The 17,722-nt window shown below is 42.2% G+C and overlaps 1 protein-coding gene and 1 long non-coding RNA gene across 6 annotated transcripts in view; one reads left to right on the top strand and one right to left on the bottom strand.

Annotated features, from left to right (window-relative positions):
- CRADD (CASP2 and RIPK1 domain containing adaptor with death domain) overlaps window positions 1-17,722 on the bottom strand; it is a 180,689-nt gene that overhangs the window by 148,877 nt on the left and 14,090 nt on the right. The gene's annotated exons all lie outside the window — the stretch shown is intronic.
- On the top strand, window positions 1,357-15,921 carry LOC109501723. Of its 3 annotated transcripts, none has more exons than XR_006600973.1 (6): window positions 1,357-1,658; window positions 6,059-6,164; window positions 6,606-6,729; window positions 7,784-7,988; window positions 14,227-14,414; window positions 15,803-15,921. It is a non-coding gene; the product is annotated as an uncharacterized LOC109501723 (long non-coding RNA). The 3 variants fall into 3 exon arrangements; XR_006600972.1 differs by having other exon boundaries at window positions 1,359-1,658; window positions 7,784-7,967; XR_002159967.3 differs by lacking the exon at window positions 6,606-6,729 and having other exon boundaries at window positions 1,360-1,658; window positions 7,784-7,967.

Raw genomic sequence — 17,722 nt, 5'->3', positions numbered from 1 at the left:
TAGTCCAAGTGAATCACTCCCTGTGCAAGCCCTGTGATGTGCTTACCACATGAAGCTATGAAGAGAGGGGTCTGAAGGACCCAAAGTTATAAAATGAGGACCCCTGATGTCAAGGTGTTAAAACAAATTATCTATGAATCTATCGTGTATATTTCTAATTCTCTTTCACTCTACCTTGCAGACAGTCAACAACACCATCTGTTCTCCACTTTGCTAAATCCTTCCCCTGTCTCAAGTTCTACATTTGCTTACCCATTTATTCATTCAACTGTTTTTTATCAGGCACCAACTATTTGTCAGGCACTGTTCTAGGTGCTGAGGATACAATAATGAGCAAGGCAGACAATGGCCCTGCCTTCATGAAGATAAACAGGAATGAAGGATAGGAGGTAGATACGGTAGGTGGTCAGAGAAAACTTGAAGAGGGCATATTTGACCAGAGGTGTGATCGAAGTCAGAAAGCAAGCCATGGGACCATGTGGGGAAAGAGCATTCTAGGCAGAGGAATGAGAAAATGCAAAGGTCCTGAAATGTCTGCAATATTCCAGGCAGGAGGCTAGTGAGTGAGGAAAAGAGAGGTGGAAAAGGAGATCATAGAGGAAGCAGGGATCCAGTTCACAGAGGCACTTATAGGTAATGACCAACACTTTGGATTTTGTTTTCAGTGTAATGGGAAGCCTATCTCCTGATGCCCTAACCCCGCCCCAACAAGCCTCTACTGATCACTTCTCCTTCCTGTGCATTTATCACCTGTCCTTTTATTTGCCACCCCGTCTATATTCAATGGACTTCTATTCATCTCTAATGCATCAATTCTATTTCCTCAACTATGTCTCAAGGACAAGAATTGTATCATATTCTCCTCTGCATTTCCAGGGCTTGGCACCTACCTACATGGTGCTCAATAAATCTTTTTGGAAGGTGATAATGATGATGTAATCCCTTGAAGTCCTTTCCAGCTGTAAGATCTATGTTTCCTTTGAACTCTTTTGACAAACTAGTTTGCGCTATGACTCAGAGGACTGACATCTTTCTAGATATTTTGAGATTACAGTCATCCATTAAATGACTGAGATGAATCACATCAGAGTTTTTATTTAAATGAAGGTTGTACCACTTGGAATGGGATCCTCTTAAGTGGAACTACTTATTAGTATTTGTACTTTAAGCCATTTGAACCTCAGGACAGGCATATATTGCTATTAAGTAAATACTATCCTGATGTGATCCCAACACCTGCCATTAAAGATGGCCTCGAATTCTTCGCTGCTTCTAATGAAAGGTGGAGGATAATTCCCCTCACCTGGAGTCTGAGTTGGTCTTAGCGACTTATCTGACCAATAAAATGTAGGAGAATTAGTGTTCTGGAACTTATGGGGCTAGGTCACAAAAAGCCTTGAGCCTTAAAGTTTCCACCCACACCTTTCGGAGACACTCCCTCTGGAAAGTCAGCTGCCATGCTGTAACTCAAGCACAATGGAGAGACAATATGTCAGTGCTCAAACCCAACAGCCACAGCAAAGTTCCCTGCCAAGAGCCAGCATCAACAGTCGACCACCCCAGCCCAGACACAGGAGTAAAGAAGCCATCCTAGAAGTGGATCCTCCAGCCCCAGGCACTTCAACTGACATCCTATGGATCAGAGACAAACCACACAGGTAAGTCTTTTCTAAGTTCTTAACCCACACAGTAAAATGGTTCTTTGAGTCTGCCATGTTTGAGGGCAGTCTGTTATACAATAGTTTTTTTTTTTTAATTAAAAAAAAAAAAAAACATAGAACATCACTACTCACAAAAGTGCCTGTCCCCCAATCATTTATAAAAATGACAGATACACACAGTCCAAGATTTGTCCTATGTCCAATGAACTGCTCTTCCCAGAGATTTAACCCATAGACACAGGGAAGACAAATGAGGTGATTTTGAATGAGTACTCTGAATCAATCTCACTACTAAAATTGCAGGCCAACAAAAGTCACCTGAAATGCATCCAATGTAAAAGCCACAGCATCCATTTGGTTATACAGGTCACAGAATTATGCTATTGACCAAATTATACATATTTTCACTCAGTCACCCAACAGGTAAGAAAACAACTTAGAGCTGACCCTTGAACAATATGGGTTTGAACTACGTGGATCCACTTACACATGGGTTTTTTTCAGTAAATACAGAACAGTACAGCAAATGTATTTTCTCTTCCTTGTGATTTTCTTAATAATACTTTCTTTTCTCTAGCTTACCTTATTGTAAGAACACAGTGTATAGTAAATAAAAATACAAAATATGTGTTAATTGACTGTTTATGTGATTGGTAAGGCTTCCGGTCGACGATAGGCTATTTGTAGGTAAATTTGGAGAAGTCAAAAGTTATTTGCGGATTTTTGACTGCGCAGAGGGTCAGCACCACTTAACCGTCATGTTGTTCAAGGATCAACTGTATTATACTATTTAAAAACATGGGTGGGACTTAAAACAGAAATTAAATGCACAATTCTATCATGCAAATAAAAAGATCCAACTGCGAGACAATGATTACATGCAATACTAGGAATTTGTGAATATTATTCTCAGACGCTACCAGAATGGAAAACACTCAACTGCAAATGGACCCTCTCTTTTAGAACATCCTTTTGTTTGTGCAAAGAAGTTCTATTATGAAAACAAAGGCTCCTCAAAATGGGCAGGCATTTTTAGCCCCATCATTATGAATATCACTTTTCCCCAACAATAGTCATTTCAGACCCTGCACGTGAGAGGCTTCTGGGAAAGTAGCCTGCTCATTTTATAGCCTCCTCCTCTTTCTTCCCCCACTACCTTGTTCAAGTCATGTTTGGTTCTTCAAAACACACACACACACACAACACAACACAGAACCATTATGTGGTGCCAAGGGCAGGGAGGAGGGGTAAGATGAAGAGAACAGATTTTGGTAGTAAATGCTTTAGAGCATCAATTTTTCACATAAACGACTACCTTGTAGCATGTCTAATCATATTCCACCACGGTTTTCATAATATGAATTCACACTCACCACTGGTATGCCATTTTTAAAAATCAACAGAAGAAAATAAGTTCTCAAGAAAACCCCCTACAAGCGAGAGGCATAGCAATGTGAAAATGGCAAAATGCTTTTAACAGAAAACATCACCTTCCAGATTTATAAGCATGTGTGTTTGCTTGAAAAATAATTCATTATCAATAACAACAATAAAATCATAACAAAAGGAACCAAATGTCGACATTTATATCACTAGCAGCTACGTGGGTACATGCATTTTTCAAAAGAGAACTCCAGAATTTAATTAGAGAAAAATGTATTAACCTCTGATAAAAATACTTAATGAAAGACTAACGATTTCCTTCACACAGAAACCATTCCTTCAGCAGCAGTAAATCATTAGGTCAGCAAAACACATGTCTAAAAACACATGTATTTATATTCCTACACTGCATTGTATTTCTAAAACTGCTTAAAAGGCACAAGTAGCTAGTAACACCATCAAAGCACACACAGTGACGTTTTGGTTACGTGGCTCTCACTATCAATAAAATGAAAGTTAAACAGGAATTTAAGAAATGTAGCAGAGGACATAAATCATGCTCTTTTCATTTCAGTGAGGACATTAGCAGCTCTGTGTCTTCCAGCCTCGGGAGCCATTACTTATATGTGAAATTCAAAAGAAAAGGAAGGCGTTTAAGCCAATAATGAAAGCAAGTTTGGCAAAATGTCAAACCACATGATACTAAGTTTCTTGCACCTTATTTATTACCAAGAAAGCTAAAACTTGCTCAATGGTCTTCTCTAATGCCAAAGCACCACTGATGGGGGAAATGAATATATGTCAAATTTACTTCTTCAAATCACTAATGTGGCCTGACATGTTCAGGCAGACAGGAGCCTGTTACCAAGGTACAGAGGATTTACATTTTCCACCTCAAATGGCCCTAACTCAGAAATAGACCTGTTATTAATACACGGGTACACAAAAGGGAACGTATAGTACCTAGGAATTGAATCATAATGCATTCCTCAGAGTCCCAAATACAGAAAAATTTAATAATTTGAAACATCAGATTATTTCATTCAATCAAGTAATCTTTTTGGTTTCATGAATCTCTGTGATTACCTGGTCCATTGATGGACCATTGATGGTCCAATGATGGCTACTCAAAAAATAATTACTGATGGGGCAGGCACTGCCCTAGGGGGCAGGGGCTGTCCTGGGCACTGGGGATACAGGGTAGCAGCCCCACTTCTCAAGGAGCTTCCAGTCTATGGAAGGGTAACTCACTGGTCAAGTAAAAACAAATTCAATCAAGTACAGGGATAGATTCTGATGGTGTTGAAAGCTACAGAGGAGACAAAATAGGATCACACGATAGAAGGTGACAGACGAGGGCTCTAATTTGGACCGCCCAGGGAGGCCTCGCTGAAGAGGCCCGACACCTAAATTACCAGAGGAGCTAATCATGACAGGAAAAGTAGGAGCAGGGCACACCGGAGAAAGGAACAAGCTAGAACAAAGGCCTCGGCAGAAACTGCCCTGGGCACCAGGAGAAGCTGCTAGTTGACCTGGGTCACCGTGGCTGGAGCACGGTGAGGGACAACAGCAGATGTGACTGGAGCAGCCTTCCGACCACAAGGGCCTCATGGGCTCTCATACGGGTTCGGACTGCATTTCAGTACAATGGAAAACCACCGGAGGAGGGTTTGCTCAGAGGAGTTGCACACTGCTGTGTGGAAAATGGATGTACTCCCGTACATGTGGAAGCCACTGTAATTATCCTGGCAAGGGAAGAAGATAAGTAGACAGATCTGAAGAACATTTTAGAAGGTTGGGTAATGGAACAGATGTTGGGGAGGAGGGTTAGTGCGGGAAAAGATGAAAGCAAGGATGATGATTCCCAGGTTTTCAGCTGGAACCATGGGAAATCAATATTTCTGTCCAGGTTAGGTCCCTCATTCCTTCTCCAGTTGGACAGCTGGAATTAGAACCTGACCTTCTACTTCCTAATCCAGAAGTCTTTTAATTAAGAGTATTAAATTGAGATTTCCACATTAAATAATACCCAGTTTTTCTATTTTGCTATTACTAATTATTCACACAAAGGCTCAGAATAATTTCAAGGTAAGTGTGCATTAAAAATCAAAAACATACACAAATCAACATGTGATAGAATTTCATAGAATGAACACGCGCGCACACACACACACACACACACACACACACACACACACAGTACATGTTAAAACTATCCCAGTACGGTCTATATTTAAGTTAATAGTACCAATGTCAGTGTCCTGGTTTTGACAATGTATTATGGTTGTATATAAGATATTTTTGGTTGGTGGGAACTGAGTGAAAGATACCTGAGAACTGTCTGCACTACTTCTGGAACCTCTTGTCTTAAATTATTTCAAAGTAAAAAGTCATTAAAAAAAAAAAATCTTGTCTAAGGACACAGAAGCAGTGGGAAACAGCCAATATCTAAGTCTAGATCACCTGATTTCTCGTTCTTTTGAGTGTACCATATTTTTTATTCAAAACTTCTTTGAATTAGGGGCGCCTGGGTGGCTCAGTCGGTTGAGCAAACCAACTTCAGCTCAGGTCATGATCTCGCCGTTTTTGAGTTCGAGCCCCGCGTCGGGCTCTGTGCTGACAGCTCAGAGCCTGGAACCTGCTTCAGATTCTATGTCCCTCTCCCTCTGCCCCTCCCCTGCTCACGCTCTCTCTCTGTCCTTCAATAATAAATAAACGTTAAAAAAAATTTTTTTTAAACTTCTTTGAATTAAAAGAGCCTTAAGATAAAAAAAAAAAAGCAATACCTGATTGGCATCTGTTTTCTTGCTTTCTAAAGAGAAACTGCCTTTTTGCCCCTTTTGAAGGCAAAAAGAATCTTTGGTTGTGTTCACTTCTGCCAAGAACATGGGCAGCATGCAGTCAGCAGCCTTGGAGGCAAAATCTACATTTGGCTGGTCTATAGTAGGTGCAAAGAAACACTCATTCTAAAAACAATTAAAATGTCAGCTTTGTGTCTGTTTTCATTTCCCAAGTGAACTGAACAAAATAACCTAAACGATGGAAGCCATTGGTGAAACGAATCCGGATGGAGCTTATCAAATGTGAATGGCCCAGAGTGTGGAAAACCAGTGCCCTCAGGTGGGTGATTTTCTCTCATTTTTCCAGGGCCACTGCTCTCTCAAGAACTATCAACAGTGCCAAAAGACCAACAGCGGTGCCCCCATTCACAGGCTCACCACAGCACCTACAAGGTGAATTTTCCTGGAAAAAGTTGCAGGCGTTGGTTTGGTTGTTCGTTTTGTACAGGGTAGAGAAAGGATGGAAAAAATGGAGATACAGTTTCCAGGTGGTGGCACAGCGTGACCCTGAAAACCAGGTTGAGATACTTCCCCTCTCACAAGGGAAACTGCAAGGTTGAGCGTCATGCCAAGCAGAGCCACAGTCAGTTACCACCCGGGACATGGGATTCTCGGTTTTCCCCCAAAGCCTATCGCTACCAGACCTAACAGCACCGACCTAAAGCCAACTTAAGTTAAAATGAGAAACGGAATGAAAATCTCTGTCTCTGCTAAAATCTAGGGAAACCTGGAAGCAGATGGGGCAGATAAGTCAGCCCCAGAAGATGGCAGATGGAGTGATGTTCTCTCTCCCTAGGCCAGTTTCCTCACATTCAAGGCTCGACCTCCGCCCCCAAGCCCAAACAGTAAGATTATCCGTCAGCTCATCTCTCTCTTACCTGCCTCTCTCTTTTTCTCTCTTTTTCTAAACACATCAATTCTTCATTTGAGCCAAACAATCTATTTGCTATCCTTCCCCTCACAGAATCCACTCATTCAAGGACCTGCTTTGTAAAAAGAGCAGGTATATAATTCAGAAAGTGAAATGACACTGACAATACTAAAGGCAAGAGGAGGAGCTGGGGAAAGGTCATTCCATTTGCAACATGATAGGTTTAATGTTCCAGCAAAACATCTTGGGAAGGTATCTTGGAGAAAGCACTCAGCATCTACTCTGGACTGGCTTCTCCCCTAGGAATCATGACTACCTTCCCCCCCGACCCAGAGCTGCCCTAGAAGCATTCCGTACTTTACCCTTCTTCCCACTGAGATTGCTCAGTCATGCTTCATGCTCTGGTGCCACTCTATTCTCTGCAGGCCACTGTTAAATGTCCAGAAATTCACATGCGTGTCACCCCTCTATTGCCATAAACACTACAAACTCCTTGAAGGACCTTCTATTTCTGATGTAATCACTTTGACGCCTTTTAGAGCCCACAGCACTTTGTGAACACTCAAAATGTATTGTTAACAAATGCCTCAGGGGATTGAGAAACCTCATACAGCCACACTTCTGAATAACAGACAGAAATAGCACAATGGCTATCTCAGGAAATGGGAAGAAATTTCTTAACCTTGCTTGGCATTACTTGTCAAGAGGTTTGAATTTCAGTGGTAAATGATTTCCTTCAAAGGAGGTGAAAACAGAGACAAGATAGGGGGTTGTAAAAAATACACTAAATACGTGAGAGATGAGAACAAAAGCCAAATCCTCATGACGGCAAACCTTGCTTAACTCTTTTTGTGGTTAGTACCCAAATGCTAACATTATCTCATCACCCCAATACTTCATTTTGAGACTAAACCATGAGTAAGTATATGGGATAAGCTGAAATGAAATCCTCGTGTGAATGTGCAGAGCACAAAGGAGTTTTATCTGTTTGGTTTACCTAATTCTTTTTCTCTTATGTACAATTTTAGAAATGAAAGAAAAGGTTCAATGGCCCTGGTATGATGAATCGCTTCTGGCAAAATTTAATTCTAAAGAAATGGCAAAGATAATAACATACTTTCACAGAAAAAGTCTGTCCTGAAGAAGGGCCTCTCCCCTTTGGACTCTCAAAACAATTTTAGAACCAAGCATTAGCTTTAATCCAGCACTCTGGTAAGCACAAAGAAAAGAAAGGTAAACAAAACTGATTCCTGTCATGCAAAGCTATTTTCTGTCCCTTCTAACTCTTTATACGAAGTGTGGGGCAGACCTTCTCTGTAAAGGCCCAAATAGTAAATATTTTCTGGACCTTCTAGGCCAAAAACTCTCTATTGCAACTACAGAACTCTGCCGGTATAGTGTGAAAGCAGACACGGACAACATATGGACAAATAAGAATGGCTGTGTTCCAATAAAACTTTATTTATAGACGCTAAAATTTGAATCTCCTATAATTTTCATATGTCATGAAATATTCTTCTTTTGTTTTGTTTTTGTTTCAACCCTTTGAAAAGGTAAAGACCACTCTTAGCTCACAAGACACACAAAAGCAGGTAGTGGACTGGATATGGACCACAGGGACATGACCATAGTTTGCCAACCTTTGCTTTATACCAAAGGCAAGGTGGCAGCAAAAAGTCAAAATTAGCTTGGAAACTTCAGCTTGCTTCTAAAAGAAGGTTGTTGGGGAAGGAAAAGGAACAGAAGGTGAATAGAGAAGGAAGAAGGGATGCCCATGAGAAACCAGGAAACTGCAGCCTAAGGGAGGAGAAACCCAAGTAAAAGAGGTGAAAGCTTGGGGCTGTGGGAGGAGGGTAGAAAAAAGGAAGCAGGAGGCCAAGTTTCTAGGGCATCTGTGGGAAATGAAGGGATGAAAGGGAAGTCAGCTAATGAGTAGCCCAGGGGAGGGGCTGTAGATTAAACTGTGAGAAAGCTGAACATCATAAAAATGCAGATTAACCGAGCAGCCCAGAATTTAAGAACTGAGGCTACTATGTGTACAAAATTATTCTCTTAGCAGGCAAGGACAATTCTCCTTACAAGTCTGTTGGAGACGGTGATTTTCGTTTTGCTTTTATGCAATTGCTCCTAGGAATATCAGTTCAAGAAGGCCAATTGTGAAAGCCTCAACTCTTCAGTCTTAGAATTTCCCTCATCCTTTTTTTTTTTTTTTTTTTTTTTTGAGAGAGAGAGAGTGAGTGGGAGAGAAGGGCAGAGGGAGAGAGAGAGAGAAAGAGAGAATCTTAAAGCAGGCTCCACATTCAGCATGGAGCCCAACATGGGGCTTGATCCCATGACCCTGGGATCATGACCTGAGCCAAAATCAAGAGTTGGACACTCAACCGACTGAGCCACCCAGGCACCCAAGAATTTCCTTCATCTTTAAAATGATTTGGCCCTGGGAAGAGATGTGCTTCAAGGATTCTAACTGCTGCACCCACTCCTATACCTAATCTGTACCTCTATGAGACAAATTTTCACCAGTGAGAAGGTAAAAAACACACACATATGTGAGACTTCATTGTTACAACAGTTAAAAATAAAGCTGATAAAATGGTCTAATAACCAGACAGGTTAAAAACTGCAATGCACAGAGACCAGAACAAAATGCTTTAAGTTTTATAAAATGAATGGTTAAAGGCTGGCACCCAGCAAACATTAAATAGCAACCTTTAAGAAATGCCAAAGAGTCAATTTCATGGAGGATCAAGAACCAAAGGGTTATTATCTACTGACTACTGAAGAAGACTGACAAATAAGATAAAGTTAAAAAAGCGATAATAGTGTCATGGGCTGAACTGTGCCTCCCCAAAAGCCGTATGTTAAAGCCCTAACCTTACCCAGTGCTTGGGAATGCAACTGTATTTGGAGTCTTTAAGAAAGTAATTAAGTTAGAATGAGGCCATTAGGGTGACCCTAACCCAATATGAGTGGTATCCTTGTAAGAGAAGGAAATTAAGATACATGGACACACACACACACACACACACACACACACACACACACACACACACGGGAGACCATTTGAAGAGGCAGCAGGAGGGCCGCCATCTGCAAGCCAATGGGGCCTCAGAAGAAACCAAACCTGCTGACAACTTAACCTGGGACTTTCAGCCTCTGGGACTGTTAGAGAATAAATTTGGGTTGTTTAAACCACCTAGTCTGGATACTTTATTATGGCAACACAAACAAACTAATATAAACAGTTATGACACCTAGAGATTAAGAGGAAGGTGAGGGGAGCAAATAAGGCTACCACAGATTCATACACTCAACCAATATTTATTGGTCCCAATAAGTATTTCTGCAATGTGCTAGGTTCTGAGTCTACAAGGGTGAAAAACTGAGTTCTTGCCTTCGATGAACTCACAGTCTACTTGAGGACAAAATTTTCTAACATAGTATGGATGTGCCATAACAGAAATATTCCCATGACACTTTGGAAACACAGAAGAGGGGTTTCTCAGTCAGCCATGAAAGGGGTGCACAAAGCTTCAAGAACAAGGTGACGTCTGGGCTAAGGGCTTTCAAAAAACCAAACAACGACAACAACAACAACACTACTTTCTTCCGGTTGTTTGAATAGGAATATATTTTCGAAGTGGAGAAAATAAGTATCACTGAGGAAGAGGAAGTGTGATGCGAGCGATGGGAGGTCCTCCTTTGGCCGTGTGGAGTTAAGGTGGAGGACTGAAGTGCAGCTGGCTATTCGGCCAGGAGACAGGGATTTGGAAGAGTTCACTCTGAGGTGGTCATCAAGCCAGGAGTGCAGATGGGCTCTGCCCTAGGAGAAGGTTGCTGGGAAAGGAAGCTGAGCCTCCACCCAGGGAGAAGATAAGAATTTAACACATCTCCAGAGAAGCGAAGCATTTAAGAGGCACGTAGAGCAAGGAGAAGCGGAGAAATAATAAATAGAGGGGCAGGAGGAAAAACAACACCGAGGAAGGGGGCAACACCAAGAACGAAAGAGAGAGCGGCCCCCATGTCAGATGTTGCCAAGACAGCAAGTGGCAACCTGAAAAATGCCAATGGACTTAACCAAAAGTCCCTGGTGACCTCTGTGAAAACAGCTACAAGGAGCAGAAGTGCAATGGCCACAGCTTGAGAAGTGAATCACTGTGTTCAGATGGGAGGACATTCCTGAAAAGTCAAGGAAATAAAAGCCGCTTGAGTCATCTTCTGGGGCTGGTAAGAGAGGAGGAGATGGACGACACAGAGGCAGTTGCAACAATAATGCTGGGGGTTGAGGCTGGGGGGGGGGGTGGGGCCGAGGGGACTCTCGTTCTGTTCTTCCAGTCTTCTGGGGGCTGCTTGAAGAGAGTGGAAAGGAAAGTGAGGCAAAGGAGAAAAAAGGCATTTATTGACTACCTGTGAGGCACTCGCTGACATGAAAAACACTACCTCCATGAACACAGCACTTTTTGTTTTGAAAGATTCATTCATATACCCTCTCATTTAACCTCAACAACTACTCTCAGGGAAGAATACCGGCAGCTCTGTTCTACACATGAAGAAATTAACATTTAGAGGAAAAAAATAAAAACAAAATCATCTACCTGACCTCACAGAGCAGATAAAGGTAGAAGCAGGACTTCATCCAGAGCCTAGACCCAGGATCTCCAAACGCTCACCCAGCATTTTCACAGAACGAAGTGCTCGTGGCTCTGGGCTGGGTCTCAGCTTCCTCCTATGAAAAATGGGAACGACTGGGGCGCCTGGGTGGCTTGGTCAGTTAGGCGTCCGACTTCGGCTCAGGTCATGATCTCGCAGTTTGTGAGTTCGAGCCCCGCGTCGGGCTCTGTGCTGACAGCTCAGAGCCTGGGGCCTGTTTCGGATTCTGTGTCTCCCTCTCTCTCTGCCCCTCCCCTGTTCAGGCTCTGTGTCTCTCTGTCTCAAAAATAAATAAACATTAAAAAAAAAAGAATTTAAAAATGGGAACGATAATAGCCTGTACCTCACACTATTAATAAATGTAAGGCACCTAAGGGGCTGGCTCACGGTCAGTGCTCGATAAATGTGAGCCACTGTCAGCTTGCATTCAAGGAGCAGAGCGTGTACACAGAGCTTACACAGCACGTGTCCATTCTCGGTGAGCAGGAAGAGCTGTCCAAACTAGAAATCCAGGAATCACGCCGGAATCCTCTTTCTCCTCCAGCCCACAATTCAACCAGGCAATGAGTCCTTCTAACCCCGTGCTTCTCAGCCTTCGTGTCGTCACTGCCTCTCTAAGAAGACGTCCCTAATAGCGTCGCTCCCATGAAATTCTAACAGCATGGATAACTGCTTATCTGTTTATGTACTGTGGCCCTTTTGAATCTGAATATCTGAGGATTTTTTTTTTTTTACATCATTCCCCCAACCAATTTTCACCTTGGGAAAAGATCCCCTTGGGACCACCGCCGCCCCCCCCCCACCGCCCACCCCATGAAGAACACATCTAATAATCCTCCCTCCTAAATCTCTCTCAGCCCATCCCCTTCTTCTCTATCCTCAATGCCAGTAACTAGCCCTCACCATTTTTCATCTAGATTGTTCCAACAGCTTCCTAACTGGGCTTCTTACCCCTGTTTTGCCCAGCTCCCCATCCATATGTCACCAGAGTAGGCTTTCTAAATGCAAGTCTGTTCGTGTCAATCCCTTTCTCAAATTTCATCAAGTTGTGCTCCATCACGGATTGAACCTTTACATGGCACTCAAGGCCCCTGTCGAGCAGCACTGGGCCTGAGCCTCCAGCCTTAGCTGCCGTCACACCACCCCATCCCATCCCTAGACACTAGGTGCATGCGACGTAAAGCCATTGCCTCCGTGCCTTGGCACTTTGTTACCTCTGCCTAGAATGCCCTTCCCCTCTGCTTTCTTGTGAACTCCTACTTACCCTTCAACACTCAACTATACACGCTCTCTAAAGCCTTCCCCAGTTCGGTCTTACCACAGGCTAGGTGGAGCCATCCCGTCCCCTGCACATACCTCTCTGCGTCACAACTCTTCAGTTACCTCTAATGGTAATAGTGACAACTAACATTCACTGAATGTTAAACAGATGCCAGACTCTATTCTAAGCAGTTTACATGTATCATCTCATTTATTTGCAGCAACCCGAGCGCAGGAATTATACTTTATTAATTTCCGTATCTAACCTTCCGCATTCCCAGACAACAGTAGAAATTCAATAAATGCTCACTGAAGTAATGCAGGAAGCAAAGTTTTGGAGATGCTCAGATCTGCTCTTTCCTCTGACTTATACAGCCCCTCCTACAATGATTTATAGTGTTTACTCTGATAATAAGGAGAGGGATGAGATATGATTATTCCGCCAAAGGTTTTAACAGTTTCTTTGAAATATACTCCGTGATTTAGTGAAAACAGTCATTAGGAATGCCTTTCCAAGTGCAAAGGGGGAAAAAAAAATCTCATCTACCATCCAGAACACTCACATATTTACAAATCCAGTCAACGTGAGGGATATAAATAGATCTTAAAAATGCCACAGGCAAGAACTTAATCACCTATAGTGGAGCAGCTTGAGAAAAACAATGAAGAGAAAAGATTTAGAAACATAATATTTAAAAACATACAAACAGGAGACCTAGAAAAAAAAATCAGGTTATATAATATCCTAGTGAAACACTTTGAAATAGAATACTCATAGAAAGATAAACAGAAAAATACTTGAAACAACAGAGTGAAGAATATTCCTCATAGTTCCTTAAGGGTAACTGGAGAAGGTCATTTAAGTCCAGCGCACCCCACCCCCACCCTCTGCTAACTGAAATGAAACGACGAGGGACTAGCCTCAAGGATGATTTAACGGACTACGTCAAATTGATTCCGGAAGTTTTACTCTCTGGAGAAAAAAAAGTACATATATTTTTACACACACACACACACACACACACACACACACACACATATAATCTTCTGACTTTTATTCTTTAGTTGGCATCACAAGAAATTCCAGATTTAAGTGTTAGTATCAAGTAGATAATAACGTTCTGGAAATGACTGCAGTTGAGAAAAGAGAGCGCTTCTAAAACAATGTCCTAGAGTAAAAACCCAAATACTGCATTTCACTACTCATTTGTTATAAACGGTGACTATCTCTGGGCAATAAGATTATGGATGACTTCCATTTTTTTGGTATCTTTCTAGAGCCTTTGCTTTTTAAGCAACAAATTGCCTTTATATTTGGGGGGGGGGGGGGAAAGAGCTATTTTCACTTTTTAAAACATTTTTTTTGTGAAACTAATAAGAACGTTTGTTATTAATTTACAAGTCACTTTCACGTATGGCAGCTACATTTCCATTTATGATAACAAATATACATACTTTAAGTCACTACATCTGGTAAGTGCAGTAAGGCCCCAAAATGATTTGACATACCTCCCAAGAAAATGTGAGGTTTCTATTTTGACTCTTTGAATCTGGCCTCTAGGACAGCTGAACCAAAGAATACAGTGAGAGTTAACACTATGCCAGCATCTGGGCCCAGGCCTTAAGAAACTGGCAGTTTTCACTTCCTGTCTCCTGAAACTCAACTACCATACTGTGAGGAAACCCCAGCCACCTGCAGAAAGGCCTCTGTGGAGAGGAACCGACAAGCAGCACCAACTTGCCAGCAATGTGAGTGACACATCTGGAAAACGGCTCCTCCTGCCCCGGTTAAGCCGCTCCAACTGACAACAGCTAGAGCAGAAATGAGCTGCCCCCTCTGAGCCCTGCCCAAATTGCACGTGCACGTAAAAATAAATAACTGTTCATGATCCCAGGGTCGTGGGATCGAGCCCCATGTCAGGATCCACTCTGAATGTGGAGCCTACTTAAGATATTCTCCCTCTCTCTCTCTCTCTCTCTCTCTCTCTCTCTCTCTCTCTCTCTCTAATTAAAAAAAAAAAAAATCATGGAAAAAAATAAACAACTGTTATTTTAAGCCATCATGTTTTAAAGCTTGTTACACAATAAAATATAACTAGAATACCATATTATATTTTGCCTCTACCTTTCCCCAGTTATAATTTAAACTCTTTGAGGGTATGATTCCATCTTTACATCCATCTTCGTAGTCATTCCTTCGTTCATTTGATAAACATGTGAGGACTAATGTGTACCCAGCACCATGCTAGACAGGTTATGCAGGTACAGAGATTAAAAACAGTCTCTGCCTTAGATGTGATTAGTCTGTATCTTCAGAGACAAACAAAAATAGACAATGATAGCCATAACACAGCCTCTGCTGAATAGCCAGCAATGGTAGACAGTCAATAAATGTTGGCTAAATAAACGAATGACTAAATCAGGTTCTTAGAACTACTTTGGGAATTATATACTCTCATCATTTTATAGATGAGATGCACCAGTTAGCGATGTATTACTTCTTAGTTTTAAATTCGCCCTCTTTGCCCTGCTTCATGACCCTGGGGCTGGACCCTGGGAACATTTGGCCTTTGCCAGATGGTGTAGTGTTCGTTTCCATCAAAAGAGGGCACTGGAGGGACACTGAAAGCCCATGGCAGAGGCAGGGGCTTTTCATTCGGGTTTGGGATGCTTTATTCCCTCCCACCCCCAAAGTGTACTGCCAGTGGCATTTGGGAAACGCAAAGGTGCTTACTCTCCAGGGAATTTCTCTGCCACTCAGCAGGCTGCTAAGGATCAACTCTGGCCCACCCACATGCTCTCCCAAGATTCTCGGCCAAGTGGGCTTACAGACCGGTCCAGCCAGTTCACTGGCCACCAGTAGGCCTCATATTCAAGTGGCAGTCACTCATCTCCAAAGGGGACTGAAACTCAGCCTTGGGGGTGGCGAGGGGCCTCTTGCGAGCTCTTGGTGCCTTCATCCTGTGCTCTCCTTCAGCCCTGGAAATAATAGCTCCTTCCATCTGCTATTCCTATATTCCTTAGAGACCTCTTTTACCCCTTCAGTAGTTAACCATAGTTAACCTTCTACTAGTTAATTATTCTTTATATTAAATTTTCCTTGTTCAAATTACTGTGTGGTTTTGTTTCCTGAATAGATCCAGACTGGCACAAAAAGGAATAAAAGGGCTCAACTACGAGGAGGCCTGAAAAAGGACAACTGCCCACAGCCCCATCAAAGGGCTGATTGAGAATAAAAAGAAATTGAAAGGGAAAAGATAAAGACTCAAGGAACAAAAACTGCCGTGTCAATCTCATTCAAAATCTTTATTTTTGTCTAATCACGCTTCTTAGAAAATATTTTTTATCTTCTTTGGTATTTTTTTAACTTCTCATTTGATAAGCTATTTTTAAAAACACAATGAAAATGTTGGCTACATGTGAGGCTCAAGGGAAGAAAGGGTCAGAAAATAAAGAAGCTGTAGCAAGCCCAGGTCAGGTACTCTGAGACACGTGACATGGACCAGAACCAAGAACTGGTATTGGGAACAGAATAGCCTAGCAATTAACAGCATGGACAGGAGGGCCAGACTATCGGTGTTCAAATCTCAGCTCTGCTACTACCAAGTTATGTGACCTTGGGCAATTCATCTAATACTTTCATTTGTAAAATGCAAGTAACAATAATAGTGCTGACCTCAAAGGATAAAGTGAGTTTATGTACGTAAAGCCCTGAGGCCAGAACCCAATCCAAATTCTCTTTCTACCACCTCTCTACTTCAACATTCTCAAATCCGTTTTTTCCGAACATCTTCTCATTTTGGAAAGGTTTCAGAAGACCTACCTTGCCCTCAAAATTGTTCTCCTCTACTTTTCCTACTACCTCTGGCCTTCAACCTCAGCCTTGCTATATACTAAGACTAAGATGTAGAACATTCTCCTTCCTTTAAAGGGCTTTCATTTTTTTCCAGGTCCACAACTATAGAATGGGTTCAATATAAAAACAATGGGAATGATACAGTATGGTGGACATGTCTTCACCAGCTTTCACCTCTTCCTTTTGGATCTGTCCCTTTCCCACTCCAGGTGACTCTGGTGTCCTAAACGAAGGACTCATGACTCAACCTAGGCCAGTCAGACCCTGAATCTTGAGAGACGGCAAGGTGGAGGGACTCAGAGGAGGAACACCAATGGCCAGAGATCCCCAGAGGTGCCCCATTCCCACCTTACTGGGCCCTGAAATTTTAGCAATTCTTTCAAAGTTGTGAATAATCCAGTATACGTCAGAGAAATTCCTATTTTTGCTTACGTTAGCAAGAGGGCTACTGCTTGAACCAAAGAGTTCACATACATGCTGTCAGACTGACTTACATCTTTGAGTTTCCTCATCTGTACAGTGGGGGTCTCTGAGGTCCCTTCCGGCGCTAACCTTCCACAGTAGTTCGAACAATGGGGCAAGTCCCAGCAGACGTGCTCTACTGCCTCTGCAAGTCTCCTAACAACTTGGTCATTATCACTCAGCACCTTACACCTTATATACAAATGGTGGAACTGAGAGGTGCTTTAAAAGTCTTATATTTAGGTTATGAAACCACAAAGCTCTCCTTTGCCACTTACTACATCTCAGCAGTATTATTTTGGTAACAGCGTCACCACCCTCTCTGAGCATAAATAGAACATGAACATTTCCAGGAATTGTCAACTTGGCACTTCTTACAAGGAGTTAAGATTTCTTTTATAACATTAACAAAAATAAAGCCTAGGACTAAACTTCTTTTAGAGGTCACATTTCCTTCTCAATTAAAATTTACTGTTTGGAAAAGTACAATGTACCCTTTTTCCCCCCTCTGGGGGAAAAGTCCTCCAAAGAAGCATATACATATACTCCTTACTGTTCAAACTGAGCAACAAGTATAAACACAGCTGCCTATTAAAATTAAGCAAAGGCAAACATTCCTGCAGCTAGCTACAACAACGGCCTACAAGTTTGAACGACACCCGTAAAAATAGAAAGCTACCTAGCTAAGCATACGGTTAAACTCTGAGGTTGTGCCATCGGAAAAGCTGGTTATTAGAAC

The sequence above is a fragment of the Felis catus genome, chromosome B4 (genome assembly GCF_018350175.1).
Source record: "Felis catus isolate Fca126 chromosome B4, F.catus_Fca126_mat1.0, whole genome shotgun sequence".
Lineage (NCBI taxonomy): Eukaryota > Metazoa > Chordata > Mammalia > Carnivora > Felidae > Felis > Felis catus.
This window is presented reverse-complemented; position numbering and strand designations above follow the sequence as displayed.